Source organism: Olea europaea, chromosome 6, assembly GCF_002742605.1.
Source record: "Olea europaea var. sylvestris chromosome 6, O_europaea_v1, whole genome shotgun sequence".
Lineage (NCBI taxonomy): Eukaryota > Viridiplantae > Streptophyta > Magnoliopsida > Lamiales > Oleaceae > Olea > Olea europaea.
The window spans coordinates 1,707,583-1,713,582 of NC_036242.1; positions in this window are offsets into that span (position 1 = coordinate 1,707,583).

Genomic DNA, 6,000 nt, shown 5'->3' on the forward strand with positions numbered 1-6,000 from the left:
AAAAGTTGAAAGAGATTTTCTCAAATTCCCTATATATATAAAAGAACAAAAGTGCTTAAGTATTTTCTTTTTTGAAACTTGTTCAATCCTAAAAGTCATTTGTCATGAGTTCCTTTAAGCACCAAAAATCAATCCTAGAAGGGTCAAATAAAGTTTGAAGATATCAATTACGCGTTCAAGCCTTATTTTATTGTTTTTTAGTATTCTTGCTACATTTCTTGGTCTCTTTTCCCTCATTCTCTCTGGATGTTATTCAAACAATCACTGTCATCACCTCAAGCTCTATTATTCTCTCTCAAAGCTGGCTTTCCCCCATGACCACCACTCCTAGAGTCACATTCACACCACCAACATAGATATTCCCACCACCATCTCTTTCTTACACCTTCACCTCATTGCCGCCATAACCCCCTTTTATAATAGTCAGTGACTTCAGGGCCTTGTATAGATACTTCCCAAGGAAAACGATCAGACCAGATTAAGGCCAATTTAGGATTGCTTTTATTGTCTTTCAGTTTAATACATATGTTTCAGTCGATATGGAATCTCAAGTTAAAATCATACACATATATTTTAGAAAAGTTACAAATACAAGTTATCAAAACAAAGATAAAAGTAGTATCACTATCAAACTTAGAGGTTAGATGGTTAAAAGATATGTTCCTAACAAGCATGAATCGTTCAATCAATTTTCAGTTGATCAGATTTCTTCTCAATATTTTAAAATATAGTTTTTAGGCAAATGGACTAGCGAATTGATTTTCGTTTACTCTTAACAAACGATATTTAGTCCAAATTTTTAAGACAATTCTCACAATAATTGTGTTTACTCATAGTATGCCTTCGAGGAACTATGCTCTTTAAACTCTATAATTGTATTTAAATTATAGATTTATTCATTCCCATCTATTTACAAAGTTTCAAGCTTGTACTTAGGGTAAAAGTACTAGCTCTATTCTACATTTTAGACCTTTGTTATGCAATTGATGCATATTAATGCCGATAGAGCGATATCAATGAAGGATTAGACTTGTCAAAAATAAGTTAGAGGAGATATTGATTAACTATGACAAGAGTAGAGATTAGCCAACAAAATATTATACAAGCATGACAGTTTATTCAAACAATTCTTATGTTCGAACTAAGATGTTTGCTTTAATCTTTATATTTAAAGAATTTAAGTCAACTATTAAAAATCTCCCAAAATTCCAATTTATCACTTATTATCACAATTCTTAGTTATTTCTACATCCCAATTCCCATAATTTTCAATTGGTTTTGGTTTATATTTCTTGTGTCTGAGCTTTCCAACATGAAAGGAGGACACAACAACTTTTTTGGCAATTATGACAACTCGAGGCAGCGAATTTAAACCCTGCAGCTATAGATGGTATCTACTACCATGTGATAGATAATTGCTTGGCTATTGGACATTGCCACAGAATTAGTTAGGTATTCTAAGTTAGTGGTTGTAGTTGTAATTGTTAATCCGAGTTTTTGCAGTATTAAATATTTTTACACCTTTCTTTGCATTCTACAATAGATAGTGTTGACCTCAAAAAGCGTACCTCCAGGTGGCCAACAGATCCCAAGACCTCCTTATGTGATAACAAGTCGTTTCCTGCACACTAGAACAAACCGTTAGACACACTTGGCCTTTTCCAGTAGGGGTGGAGCCGGCCTCGTGTACTCTGACAGTCAAGTCAGTTGGGGAAGATATATGTGAGTGTGGGAGAGCTTATAACGTGAGCCTCCAATATCAAATAAAGGGGTTGGATTTGGAAGTAAATAAAATATAGAGAGCAAAATTATAGTATCAAAGTCTAAACTTGCATTACCTCTCATTGGCACTAAGTGTAAGTTTTTATTGTAGAGGATAATGCTTGAAGACTGTCAGGTGAGTAGACACGTGGCCTCATCCATGTGAGTACAATCTCCCATCATGGGAATCAATCAATTATAAGACTCGAATGGTAACATCAGCTTGCCTTTCAGAATTTATAACTTGCAGCCATAGATTCAACCAACCAGGCTGGCGGTGTCAAGGAACAATCAAATCAATTGTGTCACTAGAGTCGATTTAGGAGATCTTCTGTCAATCAACCTCTTTATTAATTTCGTTGCTTTCGCCTGGTTCCTGTGGTTCGGTTCACCCCCAGTGGTTTGGTTGTGTTGGTTCAGATAAGGGTGGGTTCAGTTAAGGAGTTCATCATTTGGTTCATTATCCCATGGGTTCGGCCGTGAAGGGTGCAAAGTGCATGTGGTCTCGCCCCATCACGTGGCGTGTTCCGCCTGCCACGTGGTGTGTTTGGGCCCCTATAACGAACTGGGTATAACAATAGTCCTCGAAATCCATGTATGGGTATTTATATAATGCGTAGACTTGAGTGGCTGGGAGGAAGCAAAGAAAAACGATCTGGGTATAATAGATAGTATAGTGGGGTTTAAGGAAATCGTGCTTGTGCATTGCAATTGTTGGGAAATCTCTAGAGGCGAGTCTAAAAGGAAATCAAAAAAGTTAAGATGAAATAACTGTAAAATTGAAGAAGATGGATATCTAGAACAACCACAAAAAAGGCAAGAAGAAACCTGAAAAATGAAGGCTTACACACCTGAAAACAAGTTGTCCTAAAACGATAATTGTCCCGTCTCATTATTGAGATTACTCATGGGATTCATTGGCTAGTGTTCTGAGGATTAATCAGGCCTTGATGGTTTGATCATCAAGCAAGAAAGAAAAAACCTTTATATACAAATTATGATCAATTTTATATTTGTTTTCTGGGTTCCCACTAAAAATGCATGAAAGTATAATTCTAATACTTAAATCGAGGGGGGAGAAAGAGAATGAAAAATGAACTAGTTGTGGTGCTGGACCACATGCCCATTTGAGCTTTTTGAAGCACAATGTTTAATTTATTAAACTTTTTCTAGCAATCGACATCTATTAAATAATATTTTTTTTACTATTGAAGTGAATATAACTAGATAAATAAGAGAAAAAAGAACTTATAATATATTATTGTAGTGATTTTCTTATTCTATGTATCATAAATGATTAAGTAATGTTCTTATGGTTGAAAACTGTTGATTTTTGAATGTCATAAGAAAATAAAGAAATGTCGAGGAAGAAGAACGATGGGCATATTAAATGGATCTAAGCTTTGTACATGTATATTTGTTACAACAACACACGACGTAGAGATGCCACAAAATTGAAAACTAGGACTGTCATTTCTTATCAGTTTAATGAAATGTACTGGGTTGCCACAAAATTGAAAACTAGGACTGTCATTTCTTATCACTTCAATGAAATGTACTGGGTTGCTTTAGAAACTTGAACAATGCCCATCTCAAACCAAATTTGCATGATAAAAATTCATACCTTAAAACTTACTAAGGGAGCGCTATTTTCATTGACCGTTCATATATATCTATCCCACTCTAAATCAATTCCTATTTAAATTTTAAAATACTATATTCACCCACATTATATTCTAATGGTTAAGTTGTGAAGTCTAATTATTGTTGATCTTAATTATTGGCATTTCATGGAACTAGTCGCAGATTAACCTTCACGGTGAAACTGTATCCTCTGAAACTACTTCAATAATTCATTAAGGGCTGTTTAAAAATTTGTATTCTTGTAAATTTCTATTAAAAAAATGTTCTTCAAAAAATTATGTTTTGCCTAATTTATCTTATAAATAATGAACGTCCTTAAGCTTTTTTTTTTTTATCATAAAAAAGGGGAAAAGAGAGGCTAGAGAAGATAAGAGTACAATTTTCTCTTATAAACATTTGTTTCATCATATTGAATTAATGCAATTGCAACATCTAAATCTTGCATGTTCTTGAATTTTATTTTTTTCAATTGATTGCTCTCAGTGGAATCGAATTATGGTTCATAACTCTCAACATTAATGTTATCCTTATTAAATTCATTCATAAAAAATTATATATCTATATCACTTTTATATATTTATTCCAACCAAAATCTGTTCCTATTCAATATTAGTTGTTATTCTTTTCCCTTCCTAAATGCTAAAGAATTCAATAAACTAAAAAAGAACACAAAGAATTATGTAGTTCGGCGCAGTGTAGCAACCTACATCCACGGGAGAAGAGAGAGCTTGTATATTATTCACTTATCTTTGGAGCTTACAATGAAACATATATAGTCACATTATATCAAGGTTGCCTTATTAAGGATGAGGCAATTAATGAAAGAGAATAACGAATTATGGAAATCTTCCAAAATGTGATTGCGCCATAATTTTTCCAATATTAGCAAATCCTTCTGTTAACACACTAAAAGTGCAGCCCAAGGAATGAAGCCCAATTAGGGAATCCCCAAGTCAAATAACCCAAAGAATGAAGCCCAACTGGGAAATTCAGGATAAAGACCCAAATAGAGTTACTAATGAATGCAGTGGAGGCCCACGAACACGGTAACACCATCGCCCAAACTTGCAAGACGCCCAAGATCTGAGCGAATGAAGTGCCTTACAGTCGACCAGAGCTATGACCCTGTTCTCGCCCAAACCTTCGAATCGCCCAGGATCTTAGCAAACATAAGATGTTATGATTACCCAGAAGTGCAGTTATTGAAACAGTTATCAAGTAACATTATCACATTCCACGATTCAAGGAGTTCAGTTGAATAAAATTGAACGACAAAAAGTAATGGTAGCAGTTAAAGACGGCAGTTCCACGACATGATAGCCACCATAAAGGAAGTGGGTAGTTATAAAACAATCAAGCAGTTTCTAAGCGGTTGATCACGAAGAAATCATTAAGGGAATATAAAAGGAAGAGAAGACATAAAGCAGAAAACCCGAATCAAACACTCTCAAACAAAGAATATGTAATTTCAAGTTCTTAGTTTAGATTTAAACATTTCTTTTCAGTACTCGTGTGCTTGCGCCCCTTGGAGGCATTCTGTTTAAGTTCCAATTGTAAAGTTATCACCAATAAAACACCCATTTTTGGGACTTTGTCTCAAGAGGCTTATTCCTTACACAATCGTCTGATCCCTTTTAATTGTTAGCGACTACCCGCGCGAAACAATTTGGTACGCCTAGTGGGACATTGGTGTTTGGTGTTGAAGATACAAAAGGTGAAACAATATGCCTCAGAAATCCGATAAGAAAGCAGCAAGTCAGGGAGGAGTTCAGTCTGTGATCGAGCGATACGAGGAGCAGCATAGCTCTCCACGAACAGATGGATAGAATCAGAGCAATCATAGTCGTTACGAACCAATGACAGAGTTGAGTCCTCAAACCATGCGTGCATTACTCAGAGAACTCACACAAGATGTCGTTGAACAGGTAAATCTACGAAATATTCATAATATGGAAAGATTTACCCAGAATGGGAATGCACATTATGACAACATGGCTAAACAACTGAATACTTTGAATGAAATAATGAATAAGTTAGTAGGCCAAATTTGTCAGCCAGTTGTGCCTCTTGCAAACCACTTTCAAACTAGGACAATTGCGGAACATAATCCCCCAGTCCTAAGTTTAAATCAAGGGGTAGAACCACCTTTTGATCCCTCTACTTCAAACCAAGGGGGTGGTGTAATACTAGATCAGAATAGTGGCATTGGTACATCTAACTTGGGGGTAACCTAAATTCAAGAGATAATGTCCTAAATAATGGGCAGAATACCCCACGTGTTAACGATGGAATAAATGTTCAGGCTAATGGTAACAATGACCCAAATCATGACAACTTTGTTGCCAACCAAGGACCAAACATCAGGCCTCAAGCAAATCAACCGGTCAACCAACCTGTAGGAATTCCATATGACCCCAACGTCATGTTGAGGAATCAGATTATGGAAATCGTACAGGACCAGATAGCTTTTGGAGTACGTCCTGTCATTAGGCCGACTTACACAAAGTCATATCCTTATTGGGTAGACCAAACATATCCATGGCCTAGAGGGTATAAAGTGCCAGAATTCTCACTGTTTACCGGTTTAGGAGAGGT